A 25,235-nucleotide genomic window follows, 5' to 3' on the forward strand; every position below is an offset into this window, starting at 1 on the left:
TAAATTTGAAGAACCGTCAAAAAATAAAAAGTAATTCTTTTGTATCAAATTTAATTTTAATGATGAATTTAATAAACGAATGAAGATAGCTTAAGTAGTTGTTACTTTAGTTTATATATCTTTGGAGAGTGATCTAACTAAAAAAGCAAAATGGGACTTGATGATTGTGATCATTGACCATGATATCATGAACTATCTAGTGGAAAGACTTTTCACAACTACACAAGTAACTCACAACCTCAAGCTGGTTGAAGGTCCCAAGTTGGCATTGGGACTCAGGTCGGGGGGGATTTTTTTTTACATTTTTATAAATTATACTAATATTATTATTAGGGTCACGAACAAATCATGTCAAGCCAGAGTTTAGAATGTTCAAGTTTGGCTCATTAGAAGTTAGTAGAGTTTAAAGAATCGAATCTAGGTTGGATACCAAATTTGATATTTGTTAAGAAATTAGATAAGTATTATTAGTAAAATGATTCATTCAAAAGAAAATTAACCATTTCAAATGGGACACTAGCTCTTTAATCCCTTCGAGAAGAGATGATAAATATTTTTGGGCCATTGATTTTAGTTTAATTTTTAAAAAAGCATTATCAATTGGAGAAATTGTCACAAATTAAAAAATTTAAGGATAAAATTAACGCAATTAAAATTATGAAGACTAAACTAACATAAGAAGTAAACTATAAGGACATCGAGTATAATTTTATCCCATTTTTTTCTTGGTGTTGCAATTGGTTTTATAAGTCTAATTCTCCTTTTATGTCAGGCTCAAATTCTTTAAGGTTTTGATTTTTTGAAATAAAGTGGAATAAAATAATTATTTCACAAAATATTTATTTAAATTTTTAGTTTACTAAAATAGGATAACAAAAAATATATTACAAATAAAATTATCGTTCATCTTTCATAATAAAATTAAGAAATGACAATTACCCTCCATTCTACATTCATTTAAATAAAACACTACCTAATCATTTTGTCCAAAAATACCAACCAAACAAAAACAAACAATATATATATATATATATATTGAACTTAGGCCAAGTTTGGCATCCCTTATATAATCCAACTTTTTATCTTTTTATCTTTTTTCCATCACATCACCTCTCTACTTTTCTGCACATCTTTTCGTAAAAAGACAAAAAGTATACATATTTAGATCATCATACTTGTGTGCAAAATATGTAATAGGAATATGGAGTAATATTTATATACTGATAAGATATATGGCATGTGATATTTTTTATTATTATGATTGGCTTTGATAATATAATCTACTATATTTAGGCCAAGTTTGGCATCTTTCAAAAAATTCAAAAAGTCAAAAAGTCACTATCTTATTTAAGGCACATCATCTTATTTAAATCACATCACCTCTCTAACACATCACTTCAAACCCAATCCAAATCCAAACCATATTTCATAAAAAGTCAAAAAGTACACTTATTTATTCTTCCCAAACTTGACCTTATATGGAGTGTTTAGAAAACAATAAAAGACATATATAAATTAGAGAAAGATATTGACATACAAAAATTTGTCAAGAATATGGAATGGTTAGCTTTTTTTTCTTAAGGGGCGTCATATACCTTCCATTGCTAATGGCCAATCCACTCAAGAACCAGTGCTCCAATTCCATCGATTGCTTCTTGTTGCGCCATTGTAGATTGTTTTGGTAAAAGAGATCTTGGCAAGGCTAATGTAGAAGAGGGTCAACCATGATTCTCTATATTATTTAATTTTTTTTATATCTTTTTGTTTTAAAATATTTGTATTTATTAAATCATATTTTGAGATTATTACATCTTGAATTTTTTTATAATTTAATGATTGTGAGTGTTTTAAAATAAAATAAAAAAACAGAGAAATTTAGAACGGAGAGTCTTGACCACCCATGCAAAGGAAAAATAAAAGGTACAAACCAAGAGCCAACCAATAAGTATATATTATAAGACAAGAAGGTCCTGCTATCATTTTCTTTTATTTTTTTTAAAGTTTGCTTATGCGATAACTAGTGTCCCGGGCATTGGTTTGCATCAAAATTAGGATGGTCGAAAAGTATCTTGAAATTAAGTGTAAATGTTAAGAAATACGTTGAAAATGATGAAAACGGTTTTTTCCTTTGTTAAAATTGTTTGCTGTTCATTATTTTCTTATAATTAGAGACACTTGCTAGTAAGATTTCAATTTAATTTCATATATAAATTTTGAGTTTAAACAAACAAAAATGACCGACATCCATTCAATTTAATCGCCATTAAATAGAATTTAAGAAGAATAAATTTGACATGAACTTAAGTTTCGTTTGAGAATAAATTATTTTAATAATTTTTTTATTTTTTATAAAAAAAAATATGTAAAAAAATAAAAAAATAATATGATAGCTTATAATAATTTTTTAATTAAAATTAAAAATTACCTAACGAAACCTTAATCTTTGATATATTATCTACAGAGTAATTATTTTCAAATTTCAACTCACGACTTTAAAATTATAGGCCTTAACTACTGAACTAATAAGTGCCTATACCTATGTTTCGAGTCTATCCCCTATAATTCATTACCCTTCTTTTAACTAACAATGATACAAGGGCACCTGCTTTTTGGTTTTTGAGGATTCCTTCCCACTATAGATTCACTTTAGTCCCCATCTCCACACCTAAAAGAGGGAACTTGTAAAAGCATAAAGACTTGCAACAAACTAATACAACTCTTTATCAAAGTAGTTATAGTAGGCTACGTGTTCAAGTGGTTGTAGGCTTTAAATGAGTATTAAAGTGAACCCTTAGCTTAGGACTTCCTTTACCATGATTGTGATTTTCATGTGGAATTTGTAGTCAGCAAAAGGTTTAGGGCATTACATCATATGCACAAGCCAAAACAAAGTTGCCACGTGTTGCAAGATTAATGGTCGCGATCCATCTGTACCATATGTCATTGACACATGTCATGATATCATATGAATTTTCATGTAACTAATAGAGTTTGCTTACCTTGATGGAAAAAGCGTTAAGTAACTCAATGAGTTGAAATAATTGTATCTGGTAGCGCCATAAATTTATAATTTTTATTATTATTTATTATTTATATAATTACAGAACACGTGACATCTTTCTGTGTGTTTAGAAATTATGAGAAGTTATGAAGATATGAAAGATTATGTGACATTATGGGAATGAACATAGAAGAGTGGGTAGTTTTAAGTAGTTATTGGATAGTTATTGCTGAAAGTTTTTTCCTATAAATATTTGTTCACTACAACATTTTCTTAGTTTAGTGACATTTGAAAGTGCCACAAAACTATTCTTCTAATGACATTTTTTGGTCTTGTGGCATTTTGAACAAGTGCCACTTCTATCGGTGCCACGGTAGATACGAGTGCCACGGTAGATACTTGCAAATGCCACTGCACCATCATGGTTGAAAACTTTCAATGACATTTTAATGTCATGGTAGATATTATTTGTGGCACTATCAAGCGCCATTAAAAAAAGAGTTAGTGACACTTGTAAGTGTCATTACACCATCAAGACTAAAACCTTTCAGTGACACTTTAATGTCATGGTAGGCACTATTCGTGACGCTATCAAGTGACATTCATGACGATAATTCGTTGTAGAACAATTTGATCCGCTCTTGCAGAGACTCGAACCGCCAACCTTCCGCACCATAAACCTTATACACCACACTCTTCCCACTACACCTCTATACCACCACATGATTATATATGCAACATATATTATTTATATAGTACATACATCCATATTAATATAAAAGTATATGTATAAACATAATTATTTTATTGAACATAATTTATGTAAAATAAACTATTTACTACCAAAATAAAAAAAAGACCACTTTTGGTGACTAAAAAATATTCTATATTTTTGGCTACTAATTATTTTTTGGTTGCTAAAAAACTTAACTTTTGTCAACTAAAATCGGATTTGGTAGCCGATAATACACTTTCAGCTACCAAAATTTTGGTCACCAAAAAATTTTATTCCCGTCTTAGGATTTTAGTTCTCCAGCGCTAAAAATGACTACTTTTGGCGACTAAAAAGACTTTTGGCTACTAAAATTTTTTTTGGCACCAAAAAGCTTTACTTTTGGCTACTAAAATTTTTTTAGTCGGTAAAATCCATATAACCAGCGACCAAATTTATTTTAAGTCGCCAATTGTAGACTTTTGGCTACTAAATTTTTTTAGTCGCCAAAAAGCTTTACTTTGGGCTACTAAAAATTTTTGTCACTAAAACCCATATAATCAACGACCAAACTTATTTTTAGTCGCCAATTGCAGACTTTTGGCTACTAAATTTTTTTAGTCGCCAAAAAGTTTTACTTTGGGCTACTAAAAATTTTTGTCACTAAAACCCATATAATCAGCGACCAAACTTAGTTTTAGTCGCCAATTGTAGACTTTTGGCTACTAAAATTGTTTAGTCGCCAAAAAGCTTTACTTTTGGCAACTAATGCTGTTTTGATCGCTAAAAGCTATACTTTCAGCGACCAAATTTTTTTGGTCAAGAAATTTAGTCACCGAATATGTTTTTTCCTGTAGTGTATATTGAGTTTAATTCATTTATTTTTAATCATTTACTGCATTTTAAAAATTTAGAAAATATATTGGCATTTTTTATTTTTTCAAAAATGTCATTATAAGCTTGGAAAGTTTTTGGCTTAGTGGCATTTCTCAAAATGCTATAAAATATTTATTTATGACACTTTTCACCTAAGTGCCATAAAAAGTAATTTGCACCTACCTAGTGTCTTGACATTTTTTAAAAAATGCCATTGCAACTAAAGTTTAGTGGCATCTAGTGGTAAATGTCACGAACATAATTTTTTGTGTCATTATTTTATAAAATGTTATAAAATTGATGTGACATTTCTTTATTGAAATGCCACTAGAGCCTTATATGTTTTGTGGTTCTATGGCATTTTTCTAAAACATTTAATGCCAATTTTTATTTTTGTGGCATTTTCTAAAAACATGCTACTAGTGTAGTGTCACTAAAGCGTAAATTTGTTGTAGTGACATTTTTGTTGTAGTGAAGTGACACTTTTTTTAATTGAAATGCCACTAGAGCCTTGTATGTTTGTGGCTCTATGACATTTTTCTAAAAAATGACACCAAATAATCTTTTTGTGACATTTTTTAAGAACATGCCACTAGTATGGTGTCACTAAAATATGTTTTTGTTGTACTGTTGTGACACTTGTTCATTAAAATGTCACTAGAGCCTTTTATGTTTGTCGTTTTGTGGCATTTTTCAAAAGCGTGCCACTAAATATCATTTTTGTGGCATTTTCTAAAAATATGCCACTAGTGTAGTGCCACTAAAGTATGTTTTTGTTGTAGTTTTGTGACACTTGTTCATTGAAATGTCACTAAAGCCTTTTATGTTTGTCGTTTTGTGGCATTTTTCAAAAACGTGCCACTAAATATCATTTTTTGTGGCATTTTTTAAAAATATGCCACTAGTGTAGTGCCACTAAAGTATGTTTTTGTTGTAGTGGTTTATAAATAGCCATTCATGACTATATTGTAAAAGATTCAAAATTCAAATAAAAAATAATTGATTTCAATATTTCTTATCATTTTCCTTATCTTAAGAGTAGTTTAACATAGATTTATATTTCGAAACATTTATTTTCAGCATTTCTATTTCGAAGCATTTTATGTACTTCCTTTTCGAAGCATAGGAGTAGGGGTAAGTAATTATTATTTTGATTGTTCACTCAATCGTCTTTCTCCGTATCCCTCATTCTTCTTTTAATTCTTCTTTTCTCTACACTTGGCAATTTTGAAGTCCTTTTTGTTGAGGCAAAAAAACCATCAAAGCAATCGCTTGATAATTGGCATAAATTTAATCTGTAAGGATTTTTCAATCCTTGCTGGTACGCTCGTATTTATGATATTTTCCTTCGTAAGAAAAATAAGCCAACAATTTTCGACACGCTCAGTGGGACGTCAAGTGTAATAAATGAAAAATAAATTAGATTTGTTCATTTTAAATAGCATAGATGAAATTTATTGGCGTAAACAAGAAATTTTGGATCTTCAAAAAGAGATTCATTTTCTTGATGAAATAAATTTTCATCCCTTACAATATTATTTAGTGGAAGAAAAAAGACACCATTTAATTGGAGAAATTCATTAACTTGATATGGAAATTCGCCAATGGAATGATGAGTTATCAACTCTCACTACCAAGTCTTTAACTGAGGCCTTAATGGCCGGAATTGGTGAATTTTTTCAGAATTTTTTCATGGTTAAAAATAGCAAAAGCAAAGAGTTGATTTCACCAATGGCTCGGGAGTTTCAAGAGTCCATTTTTAAAGAGCCAAATTATGAAATTAACATAACGAAAGAGTATGTTCTTGAGCCAAATTTGGCTAAGAATGATGTTTCATGCATGACTCGGGGGGTCTCAAAACTAATTTTTAGAGAGTCAGGTCATGAAAATAACATATCTATGGGTGATTTTCATAAGCCGTTAATGGCTAACATGGAAAAACAACCCACTTTGCCAAATAATTATGAAAATCTATTCGGCAAAAGTCATGTTTTAAAAACAAACATGGTCAAAAATAATGAACAAACCACTGTTCATGAATTCAATTTTTTTGACATTTTTCAAAATGTCAAAAAGTATGAATTTTCATGGTCACACTATACCATGACTTTTGTTGTTCGAAATCTATTTTGGATTTGTGAATCACATCAAACCTTGAATTTGATGGAATGACTAACAAATAATATTTCATTATTGCAATATATTGAGCCAAAAATGTTGTTATTAGTTGATCCATAAAACCATCACCATTTGATTTTGTGGTTACCTTCGAAGCATGTCTCAAGACACTTCGAAGTAGATTATTCATTAAAATATCATTTTATAGCCATTAATGGCTAGTTAAAATGCCAAACTAATTTTATAGTAATCCAACTCTTTGGATTTAGTTCGAAGAGATGTCGTGAGCACTTTCGAAGGACGGCTTTGATCCTTTAGTAACATATGTGACTTTCGAATGGTGACTTTCGAATGGTGATTTTGTCATCATTAAACACCTTCGAAATATAACATGAGATAAGAAAATTTTCGAAATGTGTACCTCCCTTCAAATATATGTAAAATGACAATTAATTAATTATCGAATAATACCTATTTTTGGCATGATAATTAGTGGTTTTACTGATAACCATTTTTATAGCCATTTGTTACATGAAAATGTATCTAGCATTCTATAAAAGTTGGTTCGAAGAACAACGGTTTTGATGTCTTTGGAGAATTAATAATTGGTTTAAAGCATAAAATTAATATTTTCATTAATTATGTATGAACCAAAACATAAAAAATTTGAATAACCACAATGTTGGCTAAAAGTTGCTTCGAAAGCCCTTTTGCCATAATTTTGTAAGCTTTAAAGCACTCTATCTTGCATCAACTACAGCTTCGAAGAAAAAATAGTGATAGTTGTGAACTTTCAAAGCTTTACCGAGTATTTTCAAGGATGTAATTCGTCTTTCCTCGGCATTTTCGACCTTCGAATGATAATTTTAGTCCTCTATACCACCTTCGAAGCTGGTTATTTAGCATGTGTAACAGTTTGCTAAGGTGAATTATTGACTTTGTCTTGAAAATATGTGATTATCTTTCGAAACTTTTCTGTAATAATATCCCTTCAATGCGTATATATATAATTCGCAACATCTAGTCATAATTTCATGCTCATTTGAAGCAGTTTATTGGTGCTATTATATCATTCGAAGCACTTTGTTGATATTATTCGAAGCACTTTATTACTTAGATTAGTGATGTACTTGGTTCGGCCTTTCAAAAATTCAAATAAACATTATTTTTAAGGGCCACGGGAGGTAATGTTAGCACCATAAATTTGTAATTTTTATTATTATTTATTATTTTTATAATTACAGAACATGTGGCATCCTCCTACTCATTGGAGGTTATGAGAAGTTATGAAGACATGGAGGGTTATGTGGGATTATGAGAATGAAGATGGAAGAGTGGGTAGTTTTAGGTGGTTATTGCGTAGTTATTGCTGGAAGTTTTTTCCTACAAATATTTGTCTATAAATAGTCATTCATGGCTACATTGTAAAAGATCCAGAATTCAAATCAAAGATAATTGATTTCAATATTTCTTGTCATTTTCCTTATCTTAGGAGTAGTTTAACATAGATTTATATTTCGAAGCATTTATTTTCAGCATTTCCATTTCGAAGCATTTTATGTACTTCTTTTTCGAAGCATAGGAGTAGAGGTAAGTAGTTATTACTTTGATTGTTTACTCAATTGTTTTTGTCCGTTTCCCTCATTCTTCTTTTAATTTTTTTTTTCTCCACACTTGACAATTTTGAAGTCCTCTTTGTTGAGGCAAAAGAACCATCAAAGCAATCGCTTGATAATTGACTTGAATTTAATCTGTAAGGATTTTTCAATCCTTACTGGCACGCTCGTATTTATGATATTTTCTTTCGTAAGAAAAATAAGCCAACAATCTCCAATCAATTTTTGTGTTGAGTAATGCTCTTGATTGTGGAAGGTGATCAATGGTGATGAATTTACTAAGAAATTATAGGAATAAATGGCTTTTATATCAATTTTGTTATAACTATAGAAATTAATTATGAAATCAAAAATATCTCTTTGAAATTATTGCGACAATGACAAAAGAAAAGAATACAAATAATTTTTTGGTTGGTAGTAGCACCCTGCAAAGATATGTTTGCGATTTTTTGAAAATGGTTTAAAGGTTTCAATAGCTAGCATAGCATGACATGACCCCAAAGGGTGATTTACATTTTCAGCCGGAATTGGAGCCAAACATTGGGTCCACATCATCATCAAAAATACAAAGAAAAAGCATCAACTACTACTATTATGGCCATAGGGTTGGCCTAGCTATCTAGCCTTTGCCAATGCCAAAGCAATCATTTCGACCAAACCAAAGTTTCTATTAGATTTGGGAAGTTGGCTTAGTTCTGGTGGGTGACAAGGACTCAAAATTAGTTTTGAATTCATCATCATAATATTTGATACATTCAGGAGAGGTATGCTATATATTCACACTTCATTTTTTAAGTCTTTCACACTCGATCATTTAAAATTTTTAAATTCATCTAAACTAGATCATCTTAAAAAATAAAAAAATAAAAATTGAAAAAAAAAATCATTAAAAAGGGGGAAAAAAAAGAAAGAAAAAAAAAAAGAGGCAATTTCAACTAATGTCAGCTTATTTTTTGTTTTTCTTGAATTTTTTAAAAATTTTCAAAGTTTAAAATTAAATTTTGACATAATTTTAAAAACTTATTAGAGACTAAAGTCTTCGTTTAGAAAAATGAGTTGGCTTTCACACTTTTTGGTTATTACTCGGGCAAAAATCCTTGTTTGTGATTGGTTTTTTAGTTCTTTTAATTTTTGTGAGAAAAAAAGTAAAATAATTATGATTTAGATGTGATATTTTATTATATTAATTTTTTAACCTATTTTACTTTTTGTAACTATTTTAATCTCAACCCATATATGCCAAACGTAGCCAAAATAAATAACCCACAAATTAATTAAGAGTGTTAATATCTACAAAATTATTCATTGATTAATATTGAAACAAGGTAGTCAAAAGTTGCATGAGATTTGTAAAATGGGCCAGGAGAGCCTCTCGGAAAAAAGAACAGTAAAGCCACAAAAGTTGCATGAGATTTGTAAAATGGGCCAAAGAGAACAGTAAAGCCCTTTGATATGGGCCTTCCTTACAATTGGGCTAGGCAACCCAAGCCCAGTCCAAAAGAATTTAAAATAAAGAGAAAACAGACACGCCCAGTGGGACTCGAACCCACAATCGCCTGATTAGAAGTCAGACGCCTTATCCATTAGGCCATGGGCGCTTTCAATCTTGTGTTCGTAACTAAATTTATATCTTTCATTTTACTTTAGATTTTAAATAAAATTTGAAATGTTCCTCGAATTTTGTATACATTGTTTATCTATTTTCTTTGTTTGGAATAATATATGTTGAATGTTTTGTAGAAAGAAACTATAACATTCATATTAGTAATTTGTTTGAATTTTCAGCAAATGGGATCATTAGAAATTAATAATAATAATGCTGTAATGACCATATTCATATATTAAATTTGATATATCATCTTACTTACCATAATAAAGATATTTACACTTTTTAAGGGGCAAATCGTCAAACGGCTGGTTTTTTTTAAGGATACGAGGACATCATTTTATGGGTTTGGAGAAGGGATACTGTACTGTACTGCTAGACTATCAACAGAACATGCAAACCATCTTTTAAAATGTATTTTGCATTATACAATGCCCAATTAAATGGATTACAAATAATTCAAATTGTCACAGAAAGAAGCACACAACCAGAGGAGAATATAGACAACTGCTTCAAATTCAACCTCTCTACCAAGTTTCACGGATGTTCAAACTACCATTACAGGGAAAGACTCAACTATAACAAAAGCAAGTTCAAAGACTACCGCTCCATCGCAACTTCATTGAAATTCCAGTCTCTCACAATGTCTCTTCGAACTGCACAACTCCTGACTAGCCGTGGAGTGCCTGCAACTCCATTATTTGGAATACTTGGCTGTGGGGTTACCTTAGACGATGATGCAATAGAAGTGTTCCTCGTTGGGTATGGAAGAGATACCCTCCTGGTCAAGCAGTTTGCAATTGCAGAACATCTTCCCTCGTTGTCTGAACTTGAAACAGAGTAACTCCTAAAAGAGTGCGAAGGGCTTTCTACACTATGGCATACTAGACATGCCAAACTCATATTCAGTATTTTGGCAGTCCCAATCCTCGGAAAGTTTTCCTGCAATGTACATGCTAATTAGAAAAATAAAAATAAAAATTTGCCATCAAATTCAAAACTAGATAATACAAGTATTGTATTTATATAATATAACCTTAAAAAAAATAAAATAAATAAAATCATACTTTCATAAATTGATAGAAAAGAAAATTTGCTATCAAATTCAAATCTAGATTTTTGGCCACGAGGAACGAAATTCAATTCTTATCTTTCAAGCAACCCAGCCAACAAAGAAGTATGAATGCTACAGAAAACATTTGGAGAATATGAAAAGAAGGGGCAAATTAAATCTCTAGTCCTTGTAGTTTGCCTCCTGTTCCTTAAATTTTCAGTGTAAATTTAGTTCAATTAATAATGCCCTTTTAGAAATTGGACTAAAATCAATGGGCAAAAATAATCCATTCGACCTCCTAAGCGTTGGGGTCCAAGTTGAAATGGTCTATTCCCTTTTGAATTGACCACTTTGCTCTTGATTTTTGTTCAATTTCTTAACTAATGGTATTAATTGGATTGAATTGACACGTGTGGAAAATTAAGAGAAAAAATTGATATAATTAGAACTACAATGAGCAAATTGACATAATAGGCAAATTACAGAGGCTGTGCATAATTCGCCCAAAAATAAAAAATAAAAAAGCAATACAACCAGAAAATTGTTGTTACCAAATGGATGCATATCTATTGTATAGTATGAAAACCAGAGAAGAAATGTCAAGAAGTAAGCCCTAAAGGATTACAAGAACTGAGCAACATTCTAGAGCCAACAGTGTCAAAGAATAAACTCCAGAGTGGTACAGCTGATTAAACCATGAAACTAGGAATCTATTTTAACAGGCCGTTAGGCTAACCTATTTCAATGCACACTACATATTTATATTATTGTTAATAAACTATGGTCTATAAACTCTTCCCTCTTCCACATAATTACCTTCCCTTCAAGTCCCCTCCCCACCTCTTTTCTATTTTTTTCAAATCAAAATGCAGCTGCCCCCTCCCAAATTTTCTAAACCACCACTTTTACCTATTCTTGTAATAACTTATTGTTTCTCTGTTCCTTCCAGTAAAGCACATCATCCCCACAAATACGTAATGAAAATGGTTGATTGATCTCACTTAACAAAAAATTGTAGAAGATTAATTTTCGTCCCTTTCTTTAATCCTAATGTTTCATACATGTTGGTACTTATATCTGGTTCTCCTACGTAGGATGCTAAGTCATCGTGATGTGTTTGCCACGTGATCATCTCCAATTGGCTTGATTCCATGTGTCAGCTTTGTGAGTTGACACATGTATCAATCATGCATCTCCACAAACTCATATCCTGAGTCAAGCCATGCCGGCCAAGGATAGTGCACACTATGCCTTACCATCAAGTCAAAGATGTGTTGAGGGACACTATCGAAGCATCTCCCAATTCATTCAAATGAGCGTGCTTGAAAGAACCTCCAAGGCTAGGCCGAGCAAACCTCAACCCAAGCACATCACCCTCTTCACTTGAGTTGACATGCTCAACATTGAAAATCCCAGCTCACACTTCTTAAAATCCAAGTGTTAAGAAGAGGGAAACTGGAGCCTTATAACCAGCACAAATGGGATAACTCTAGGTGATGTGGGACACATTCCAACACACCCTATTGGACCACAACATACATTAACTGAACAAATGACACACCAGTCACAGGCCTAACTAAGCTCTGATATTGAAAAATTCAACCCACACTTCTCCTTAAAACCCAGGTGTTAAAGAGAGGGAAACTGGAGCCTTATAACCAGCACGGATGGGGCAACTCCAGACGACGTGGGACACATTCCAACACTCAACACCATTGACTTGGTTGAGCAAATCTCCGTTCAAGCTCCAAGATTTCCCATGGTGCTGAACATGCCCATCTCCTTAAGATGTGCTCAATCATTCGTGGATTCAACCAATTGAACCTCTAACCAAATGCACATCTCTTATAATCTACATATTCTACAAAGGCACCTTGATAATACCGTGCCAACCTAGGTAGGGAGTACAGCTAAAAATCATCTCGAGGTTAATGCCACGGTCATAAGGAGCCCAAGAAACCCTTATGATCCCCGTGTAGGAACTTTGGAGTCTTGTGGACTAAGAAGCACGGACACGGACACAAATACGGATGCGGATGCAAATGCGGACAGGAGACATGGCTATTTCAGAAAAGTAGAGATACGGACACGGCGGAAACATGATAATAAAATATGTTTATATATATATATATATATTGCTAACTCCGCCGGAGTTGTTAAAACTCCGCCAGTCCCAAGCCCCGATTAAGGAGGAGGGTTGTGTGTTAGGCAGCCGACAGCCAACACGTAAAAAAGCCACTCGAATCCCTTATGACAATGAATCCTACTTTGAATCATTTAAATGCTAGGTTGTTTCCCTCAAGTGACGCGTTGCGCCTGCCTCCGGGTGTTTTGAAAAGTAAGCAAAGGGCGCCTCATCGACGCGTGGGTGCGGTGAAAAATGGGCAAAGGTTCCCGTGTTTTTCTAGGCGAGCGCGGGTAAAGAAGCTAGTCAAAGACTATAAAGTTAGGGTAGCCACTTGGAACATAGGAACCTTAACTGGTAAGACGATGGAATTGGTAGATGTTATGATTAGGAGGAGAGTTAGTACAAGAAACTAAGTGGATGGGTGAGAAAGCTAGGAAAATTGAGGATACCGATTTTAAACTGTATTATAGTAGTAAAGATAAATGCAGGAATGGTGTACGAATCATAATTGCCAAGGGTCTTGCGGAGAGTGTAGTGGCGGTCATTAGAAAAGAGGATAGGATTATGCTAGTTAAACTAGTTATTACGGGAAATATAGTGAACGTTATTAGCACATACGCCCGTCAAATAGGATTAGATGATCAGACTAAGAGGGATTTTTTGGAGCAAATGGATGATATCTTACAGGAGATACCCGTAGGAAAGAACCTGGTTATAGGTGGAGATTTTAATGGCCATGTAGGCATAAATAAACTAGGCTATGGAAGGGTGCATGCTGGATACGGTTTTGGTGACAAAAATGAAGCTGGAGAGAGTATCTTAGATTTTGCGTTGGCTTCTGACCTAGTGGTGGCCAATACTATGTATAAGAAGAGGGAAGAGAATTTGATAACCTTTAAGAGTAGATTAGTTAAGAGCCAAATAGATTACTTCTTAGTGAGAAAAGTAGACCGCCTAAAATGCAATGATTGTAAGGTGATTCCTGGAGAGAGCCTGGCCACTCAACATAGGATTTTGGTATTAGATTTATGTTTTAGAGGGCAATACCAAACTAGGAACGATGGTGGGCGTCGTAGAACGAGATGGTGAGACCTAAAAGCGGATAAACTAGAAATATTTAAGAATCGAATGGATAAGGAAGGTATTTGGGACTTGGAAGATGATGCTAACACTATGTGGAACTCGATGGCCAATTGTATGAGGAGAATCTCAAGGGAAGTGCTTAGAGAGTTGACCCAGCTCTAGGGAAACTTGGTGGTGGAGGGAAGAGGTTCAAGCGGTAGTTAAGGCAAAAAAAATGTGCTTTAAAAAGTGACAGAAGGATAGAACTGAGGAAAACATTAAGAGCTATAGATTGGCTAATAAGAAGATCAAAAAAGTAGTGAGAGAGGCTAACTTGAAAGCTTATGATTACCTATACACTAGACTAGCTAGTAAGGAGGGAGAAAAGAGGGCATACAAACTTGCTAAGATATGAGAGAGGAAAACAAGAGATTTTAATCAAGTTAAGTGCATCAAGAGTGAGGATCTTAAGGTATTGGTGAAGGATGAAGAGATTAAGGAAAGATGGAAAAATTATTTTGAGAAACTATTAAATAAGGAACATGGAGGTATGGTAATAGGGGAAGAAATAGCCAGTAATACGATAAACCAAGACTATAGATTCTATCGCAGGATTAGGAACTTTGAAATTGAGATTGCACTTAAGAAGATGAAATCAAATAAGACTTTAGGACCCGATGATATCCCTATTGAAATTTGGAATTGTTTGGGTAAGAAGGGAGTTGCTTGGTTAACCGGGTTGTTTAGCAAATTTTGTTGACTAGGAACATGTCAGATGAGTGGAGGAAAAGTATTTTAGTGCCAATCTATAAGAATAAAAGTGATGTCCAGAATTGCAACAACTATAGAGGAATCAAGCTAATGTGTCATATAATGAAAGTGTGGGAGAGGGTGATGGAACGCCGATTGCGAGATATAACAGAGGTGTTAGAGAATCAATTTGGGTTTATGCCTGGCAGGTCAATAATGGAAGCGATCTATCTTTTGAGGAAAGTAATAGAAAAGTATAAAGAAAAGAAAAGAGACATTCATATGGTGTTTATCGACCTTCAGAAAGCATATGATAGAGTGCTCCGGAATATAATATGGTGGGTGTTAGAGAAGAAAGGGGTGGCAAAAGGTTACATTGATGTGATTAGAGGCATGTATGAAGGGGTGGTGACCACTATTAGATCGCCAGCTGGAGAGACAAATAAATTTTCTATCACTGTAGGGTTACACCAAGGATTTACATTGAGTCCTTATCTTTTTGTTTTAGTTATGAATGAGTTGACGATAAATATTCAGGATGATGTGCCATGGTGTATACTTTTTGCAGACAATATTGTGCGAGTGGATGAGACTAGAGGATGAGTTAATACAAAGTCAGAGATTTGGAGAAAAGTTATTGAATCTAAAGGATTCCGGATAAACAAAACTAAGACAGAGTACATGACGTATAAATTTAGGCCTTGTTTGGGAAGACTAAATAAGTCCACACTTTTTATCTTTTTTGGGTCACATCAATCAATATCTCCTCTCTACTTTTCTACACATCTTTTTATAAAAAGTCAAAAAGCGCACTTATTTAGAACATCCCAAGCAACCCCTAACAGTAGCAATGAAAGCAGAGGAGAAGTGAAGATTAAAACCAAGAATTGCCTAAGTGTAAATATTTTCGTTATTTAGAGTCGATTATCACAATAGCGGGGGCGATTGATGCAGATTTGGCCTATAGGATTAAGACGGGATGGTGTAAGTAGAGAAGTGCGTCTGGGATATTGTGCAATAAACGAATACCTACTAGATTAAAAGGTAAGTTCTAAAGAACGGCTATTAGACCAGCAATATTGTATGGGACGAAGTATTAGGCAACCAAGAAATAACATGTAGATAAGATGAGTGTGGCTGAGATGAGGATGCTAAGGTGGATGTGTGGTAAGACTAGACAAGACAGAATTAGGAATGAGCATATTTAGGAACGGGTAGGAGTAGCACCGATAAAAGATAAATTGAGAGAGAATCGATTGAGATGGTTTAGTCATATTCAACGGAGACCAACAGAGATAGTAGTGAAGATATGAGATGCTGTAACGGTAGATGGAAGTGTTAGGGGAGGGGGTAGGCCTAGATTAATGTTGGCTAGCGTTGTAAATAGAGATATAAATCTACTTTATTTGACTAATGAAATGGCCTTTGATAGGGCCGCGTGAAGAAGAATGATTCATGTAGCCGACCCCATTTGATGGAACTTAAGGCTTGGCTTGGTTTGGTATGGTATATATATTGGTATCTAGATTAATATTACACCACAAAGAATCAATATTAACAAAAACTAACTCTAATTCTATTCATATATATATATATATATAAATTACTTTTAAATTAATACTTACAGTTTATATCTTTTTTATGAATGATTTATTAAGTATTTAAATTTAAAAAAAAAATGATAAACATTTAACATTCATAAAAAACACTAAGTAAAATGAGAGAAAAGACAACTTGGCATGTCCCTAGTGTGTCTCCGGCGCGTCCCCTAAAAATAAATTAATTAAATAAGGGAACACACCATGTGGTGTGTCCTATACGTGTCCCCGAAATGTCTGCCTGTCCCTGAAGTGTCCGTATCTCCGACATGGATACGGCACTTGTTTTGCAGTGTCAGTGCTTCATAGCTTGTGGATTAGCGACTTAAAATTGAGGTTTTGTCATCAAGATGTCTCATCCAATCCTCCCTCCAGGGAGTTGTACATTGGTTGGTTGTAAAGACATAAATCTCACAAGAAAGCAACTTCAGAGTCCAGACTATAAACGAGACACATGATGATGTGCTCTGCAATCTGTACTTAATACATTATACACCTAACTACCAACCATCTACGTTATTAGGTCATTGCAACCTCCCAATTGTCTGGCCAAGGACGGTGAGCCACTAATCCCTCGAGCATGACAGTGTACTCAAATGATCTGGCCCCCATGGCCTAATTCCCCAGCAAACAGGAGGTTGTCACATAACCCTCTTTGGAAATTTCAGAACGTACACTAGCACTCTTTTTCTCCATCTAAGACCACCCCAAGCTCCTAATTCAGCAAAATTGAAATGCCATTAGTAAACCCAAAAACCTCTAAGGGTGCGTTTGCTTGAGGGATAAAATGGGGTATAAGAGGTGGGGGAACATGTGGGTCTCATTAGATTTTTAGTCTGGCCTTTGATTGTGAGATTAAAAGGGGGATTATATGTGGGGAAACATTTGGGCCTACATGTTTTTAAGCCCGGTATTTGTTTTTACAGTATTAAAACTCTGGATAACTTTAATACTAGTATGGATGATCTACATTACAAGGACTGATCAGTTTTGGTGAAGTACCCGTGTCGACACGACATGGCTACGGGTATGGAATCCGGCAGGGATACGGCATGGAAGAAGTGAATACGGCATACAGAAGTACGAAGAAAGATGGCATACCTGTGATTAGGGCTTCGATCCTGCAATTAGGTCTTCGATCTTCTTCTCTCAATCCGTCTTCTTCTCACTCTCACTCTCGATTGTTCTCTTCTCTCTCTTCTCTATATTTAGATTGATTTCGTCTCTCCCTTCTCTCTGTTTTCTTCTCTCTCTCTCTCTCTCTCTCTCTCTCTCTCTCTCTCTCTCTCTCTTCTTTTTAATATAATTTATCATAAATAATATATAATATAATTTATATCATTTATAGTATAATTTATCATATATAATATATCATTAATAATATAATTTTTATGCCTAAAATAAAAAAAATATTTATTTTATCATATATAGTATAATTTATTTTATGCCTAATATAATTTCTACTTGTTATTTCTTTTTTATTTTTTATTTTTTAACAGAATCTATTATTTCTTAACTTTTTTTTTTTAAACTCATCTTTATGTAATAAATATATTTAAAAAATAACTATTTAACGTATCCAGTATCCGTATCCAAATTTAGATCCATATCCAAGTATCCTCAATTTTTTATTTTGAAGTGTCCGGCCCCTATATACGCATCCACACCCAATACCCACACCCAAGTCTGTGTAACGTAGTGGATGATTAAATCAAGAAAAATGGGGATTAATTAATACCATAGGATTGTGGTATTAGGGGGATTAAAGTATAAGGTTAAATATAAGGTAGATGTTACATTGTCAATAGGAGATAAGTATCTTAACTTTTTTTTAACATACAAAATTAGGATAACCGTGACTCCTATGATGATATTGACTAAAAAAATCTAAAATAAGAAATCACTATCCCTATAATGATACGCCACTTCAATTCTGTGTCAGAAAAATCATTGTCCAATAAAACATTTACTTCACAATTAAATTCATATGATCTGACTGAAAATACTAATTTTTGGAGGAGGGTGTAGGAAAGGCATTTATCTATCATTCCTGCAATCTTTTCTGCCTCCATGTCTTGTCCTACTTTCTCATGAATTTACCATTTCAGTTTGACCTAATTTGTGTTGAATAGGTGCTCTGCATATTGGTCGTCCACACAATATATGAAGGTTGTGTTTGGATCAAAAACTTGAGAGAACATTTAACTCCAAGGGATTGGTCTGGTGGCAAGGCCTTGGGTCTTTGTTGTGTACTCCCTACACGGTTCATAGATCGAAACCTCTTTAAGTGCAAACAATTTCTTAGAGACATCAGACCGGAGGAAAATTTTTTAAATTAACCATGATGCACTTGTGTAAAACTCCTTGCTGAGGGCTGTGCAGCCTGGGAATTAGTTGGACTTTGACCCAGACACCAGTGCCAATCAAAAAAAGAAAAAAAACTAAGAGAACATTTGTGGAGGGAAAGAATTCCTCTTCAACTCATTGACCCAAACATAGACCAAAGGAGCAAGGGCTTGTTAACTATTCTAACCAGACAAGTTACAGACAAGCTCAAAGAAATTCTAACTAATTTTCATCTAATTGTACACTATACCCATGACCCAAGTCACCCAACTAACCCTAGATCCTTAAACAGAAACTATCATTAATCCATGTCATACACAATCAATCAAGAATCGCAATTACCCACATTGAATTGACAATCCTAAATTCCACATACTAAAGAAATTCAAATAAATTAAGTAATGGGTTCGAAAGAAATATGATTCATTGGCATCAAACAATCACCAAAAAAAAAAAAAAAAAACACTAATTGAAACTAAGCAAAATTTTGGAGGTTATTATGACAAGTGATCTGAGAAAGTATCAATAAATAGTTTTATTTAATCATGCGAGTTTAAGGACTCGGAAGACTGAAATGAACGAGTCAGTGAAATTGTGTTCAAGAACTAAATCAAGAGACACGAAATAAGAGTGAAGAAACAGAGAGAGAGAGAGAGAGAGAGAGAGAGAGAGAGTGAGATCGGAGAAAACCTCTTTTCTCTTTGTTCTCCTTGTTTTCTGCCTGTGTGTGAGAGAGAGAGAGAGAGAGAGAGAGACAGAGAGATCAAGAAGCGATGATGAGAGATGACTAAATTTGACTCCTCGAAGATTGAAAGATGGATATGGGAAAGTCAAAAAGGAGAGATTTTATAAAGTAAGCCTTCGTTTGGCAAGAAAAAGTCCAGGTTTTTTTGGTTAAAATAGTCACAAAAAATAAAATAGGTTATTTTAGCCACAAAAAATAAAACATCAAATTCAACCCATAATCATTACAATCCCCTCTCACAAAAAAAGTCAAAAAAGTCAAAAAGCCAAAAAACCCTTCCCAAACCAGGCTAAAATAGCCCAGGCTAAAATAGCCAAAAAGCCAAAAAGTCAACCCACTTCCCAAACGGAGGCTAAATTATAACAATGGCCAAGTTACACTAACGGTGTTCATTGGCCTGTTTGGTAGAGATGTGAAAAATATTTATAATTTATGTTTAAATAATTTATAGGTTATAATTATGAATATAAGTTGATTTCTGATTTATAAATTAAGTATTTTCTGTCTCACTCAAAGAATAAGCTGACTTCTGACTTTCAAAAAGTTATAAGCTAAACCAAACACATCAAAATAGCTTAAATTAAGTTAAAAATTGAAATAAGCAACTTTTAAGCTGCACCAAACAGGCACACAGTTTGAGACTTGAGTTATTTTGATTCTTGATTTTTTAATTATAATATATTTGATTTTAAATTTTAATTTTTTTTTTAAATAAAGATAATTAAAGATATTATTATGTAATTTTAAAGACAAAATAATATAAATTAATTTGACAAAAATAAATCTCAATTTTTTTTAATTTAAAAAAATTATTTATATTCACTAAAGATAAAATTATGTAAAATTGATAAATCTTTTAGACATTTATTTATTTCAATGGCAAAATCGTTAATTTGATAAAATATAAACTAATTTGACAAAAATAAATGTCAAAAAAATATTTTTGAATTTTTAAAAATTATTTCTATCATAAAATTATGTAAAATTGATAAATCTTTTAGATGATGATCATGTAATGCGTGGTTGTTTATATTTTCATTAAATTAATTTTTATTTGTCCAAAAATCAAATACGCAGACAATTTTGATATCATTATTAAACCAATTCATTAAATCAAAAAGTTTAAAACCAAGAACATTTCATATATTAAATATATCGATTACATATTAAAATTTTAACAAGCACCCATTACATGTTCATCATCCAAATACATAATAAAAATTAATTTGGTAAAAAAAATAAATAAATGTCTAAAAGATTCAATTTTATATAATTTTCTCTTTAGTGGTAGAAATAATTTTTAAAAATTCAAAAATATTTTTTTGATATTTATTTTTGTTAAATTAATTTATATTTTATCAAATTGGCGATTTTGCTATTGAAATTAAGCAATGATATCTTCAATTATCTTTATTTGGAACAAGATTCAAAATTTAAGGTCAAATGTGTCACAATTGAAAAGTCAGGGATTAAAGTGAATCAAGTTCCAAACTACAGGGACTGTTAGTATAATTCGCTCTATAAAAATTTATAGTAGTTTTAAAAATTATAAATATTTTTTTATCAAAAAAATTTATTTAATAAAGTTAATAGAAAAAAACAATGAATTACTTTTTTATATAATAATAAAATTATCAGATTTGTTAAAATTTCAGAATAATATAGGATTGTGAAAAGATAAAAATGATTTTTTTATATATATTTATGAGGTAGTATTTGGTAATTTTTATAAGTTAATTTTTCTTATATAAATATGAAATGTTATTATGTTTATTTTTCTTATTAAAAATTTAATACATAAATATATTTAGAAAATAAAAGAAAAATTCGTGTTCCCTAAGTTGGTATGATATTAAGTGATACTAGTTAGTGTTGATGAAAGGAAAAAAATGACAAAAATGGAGGAAAGAGCGTGAATGAGGAGAACAAATGGTAATAAGAACAAATACATAATAATAAATTGCTAGTAGGTGACCTGTGCGATATACGAAAATTTATTTTTAAAATAAAAATTTGATTTTGAATCTTAATATTTTATGTGTAGAATATTTTAACAATTGAAAATCACATACAAATAGATTGACTAATAAATGATGAAAATTTTTGTCACTGTGTGATTTTATGTAAAATAACTCCGTGGGGAAGTAGTTTGGAAATACTCTTCAGATCTTGGGGGACGCTCGCGATCCTTAGATTGTCACCTAAAAAGAAATGAACACTCCGGTCGGGGGTGCCGAAATTAGCACTCCAACGGACAAGTTAGTCTCTACTCTCTCTGGATTACTTGTATTTTAAGTTGAGTATATTGATTCTCACATACCTCTTTTCTGGCTGATGTTCTTCTATTTATATCTTTTCTTTCTTGGGTCTCGGGATTGGGTCCACTTTCAATTCACCATTCGGCTTCTTTTGTAGCAAACCGCTTTTCACTCGGCCCCCTGCTCAACTGGCTATTTGGTCGAATAGGGTAGGATTTGAACGTGCGAGATGGGGCTGAGTGCTATATATTTCGATTCTCCAAGTTCAACTATTCGGCCTCTTTACGACTCCCAATATTCGGCCCCCACAATTGCCCCCCAAGCACTCCACTAACGACGGTTGGCTAGAGGTTTGGTTTCGAACTCGAAAAGTCAGAGCCGAAATTCGGCGGTTGACCTCATTCCAACGCAGATGTCTGAGCACACGCTTCTCAGTTATCATTTTAACTTCTTGCCCCTTCGTACACTTCTATTTATTGTGATTTAAAATTTCAACGTCTTTTCAAATACATACACATTTTTAGGTGCTCGTCCCTGGATTGCCTTCCGAATTACCTCTGCAACTTCCTTTCCTTCACTATCCTCTTCGTCTCTTGTATGTTCTCTCCCTCTCTGCTTTGAATCATTTTCCCTAGTTTGTTTTTGGTTTAGCATATTCCCATAGACTGAAGGAAATGGCAAAACATTGAAAGATCTCCTCTCCTCGGATCGAATTTCGGGCTTCCGACTTCATTTTTCCATTCCTGATGACATCCGTCTGTCACTCGTGACAGACAGCACTCTCGATATGGAGAGGGTTGATAAAACCATGATCGTCTTCCCTCTCCTATCAATCGCAGAGGATGGAGTCCGTTTCCCCCTTCATCCATTCCTTAGGGCTGTGCTTTGCCATTGGGGTCTAATCCCTTCCCAACCCAATGTCAACTTTTTTAGAATCATAATGAGGATTATAGAGCTAAACCATCGCCTTAGGATTAACCTCGGCATTGTTGCTATTCGGCATTGTTATGCCTTGGCCAAGTCTTTTGGTCAGCACAGACGTTATTTCCTTAGGGCCAAGGACGCCGACCATCAATTAGTGACTATGCTTTCCAGTTCTGGGAAGTGAGTCGATGATGTTATGGTCGTTGTCCAAGGTAACTGGGAATTCGGCGAAGGCGAGGATCGCCTTGATCTTATTCCTAGACGGAGGGGCGAACTAGGTGGCCGTATAGCTTCTTGTGTTTATTTTTTTTGTTATATTTATAAAGCTTCATTTTTTAGACCTCATGGTTTTGCTTGTGTAGGAAACGATTTGAAGAAAGTCCTGACTTCAACCGACGACACCGTTTTTTCGAAAATCCAAGTTGCGCTCAAATATTTTGGCTGTCCGAGTCTTCAGAAACAGGGAAGGGCGGCCCACGTTCTGCTTCACTACGAGCCGACATATATGACCTTCTCGGTGGCAGAAAACATCCCAATTCCGAAGGGTGAAGAGTTTCTTACCGCTCTTATTTTGACCGACTTCAAAAACTTGCAACAAGTTGGTTTCGAGGGGTCCGATTCGGAGCGGGCGGAAGTAGCTGAGGTCGCTGAGTCAAATCAGTTCAAAGCAGAAGTAGACGAGGCTTTGAAGTTGGCCTTTGGAGAAGCCGGCCTTAATTCAGCTGACCCTCCATCCACTTTGGGCCGAGGAAACCTTCCATTTGACGACGTTTTTCACGGTTTAGAGGACCTTCTCGGCGCATACCCCGAAGACATGGCTAGATTAAACCTCACACAACTTGCCAAAAAAAAAAAAAAGCGGAAAGAATGGCCGCGTGGCGAAGAGTAGAGGCCATTCGATCTGAAGTGCCACCTGCCGCTGAATCTCAGCCCTCATTGCCTGTTATTAAAGAGAAAATGGCAAAAAACCGAAGTGCCATGTCCGAGGTGGTTGTGCAGGCCGATCAAGAGGTTGAGCAAAGGGCAGAGAAGCGTCCTGCCGAGGTCGAGGCCAGCTTAAAAGAAAATCGTTCTGACAAACGGCCTCGTTTAGAGGAATCAGATGTGATTGTGCCTTTTGTCATTCAACCGAAGATGAAAAATACGCCGATCACCTCTGATGCTTCGGCAATTAAAGACCTAACTGTCGCACTCAGCATGGCTACGTCCGTCTCATTGCCGGCTGACAAGGCGGCTTTCCGGGCAGAGCCGGATCTCCTAGCAATAGTGCTAGCCGCTTAATCGGCTCTCCTGGTATATACTTTGACCTTGTCTTTCCCTTTTATGGAAATATTGTTTTGGTTTTAATTTCTTGTTTCGCAGACGGTCGGGAGAATAGCCAAGATAGGCCGTCGCCAGCATGACGCCGTCGAACGACTTGGCTGTTTACAAACGGAAGTAGAAGGCCAAAGGAGCAGGGCTGATTTCGAGGCGGTGAGGGCGAAAATGGAAAGCGCCAAGGCTGAGGCCGGGATGGAGAGGGCGAGAAATGCGGATCAGCTGAGATTGGCCCCCGAGAAGAGGGCAGACGCAAGTGAAGAAGCACTCAAGTTAGCCCAAGAGGCAATCACCAAACTGGAGGCTAAGTTAGAAAAGTTAAAGAAGGCGAAGGAAGCAGCCGACTCAGAGGCTTCCAAGGCGTTCAAGGCCGGGCAAAGTGCTACTCTCGCCAAATATGTGGAAGAAGTCCCTAAGTTTGAAAATCGGGGATTCAAACACGGCTGGCTCAAAGCCCTTGTTGCTGCTGATGTGACATTGGCTATGCCGATTCCATGCGAGCAAGTGAATGTTGAGCCGCTGAAGTCTGACTCCGAGGATTAATTTGGGTGACACTTGTTTTTGTTTTAGGATTTTGAATGTATTCTTACAGCTTTTCGTTTAGTAGTTTTCATGTATTGCTACAGTCATAGTTTTTTGCTAGGCATTTTCATGCGAACTTGTAGCTTTTTGTTTAGTAGTTTTCACATGTAAAATGGCTACAATTTGTGCCCAATTTACTAATGAAAATTTCCTTTGTACTTTCCTATTATTTGTGTTAAATTTTGTTATTGATGAATGGTATTGTTTTTTGCTATTTTGGGTAAAACATTCATGTATACTTGCCGATTAGATAACTAGGCAATTTTAATTTATCCTCGTTGAATAGCCGATCAGATTGCTAAATTTGCCCTTGCCCCAGCCAATGCATGAACTCCAAAAATTTGAATACTAATAGTTCATGGAGTGGCTGTGGCACACAATGATCGGCATCGGGCTTAGGTGCTTGGCCGATCAAATTAATAAATTTGCCCTTGCCCCAGCCAATGCATGAACTCCAAAAAGCCGAATACTGATAGTTCATGGAGTGGCTGTGGCACACATCGATCAGCATCGGGCTTAGATGCTTGGCCAATCAGATTAAT

General features: G+C 34.2%; 1 non-coding gene across 1 annotated transcript; it reads right to left on the minus strand.

Moving 5' to 3' along the window:
* Positions 1 to 9,848: 9,848 nt before the first annotated feature.
* On the minus strand, positions 9,849 to 9,921 carry TRNAR-UCU (transfer RNA arginine (anticodon UCU)). Its single transcript has one exon. It is a non-coding gene; the product is annotated as a tRNA-Arg (tRNA).
* Between the last annotated feature and the right edge of the window lie 15,314 nt (positions 9,922 to 25,235).

The sequence above is a fragment of the Camellia sinensis genome, chromosome 6, assembly GCF_055761805.1.
Source record: "Camellia sinensis isolate YWXY chromosome 6, ASM5576180v1, whole genome shotgun sequence".
NCBI lineage: Eukaryota > Viridiplantae > Streptophyta > Magnoliopsida > Ericales > Theaceae > Camellia > Camellia sinensis.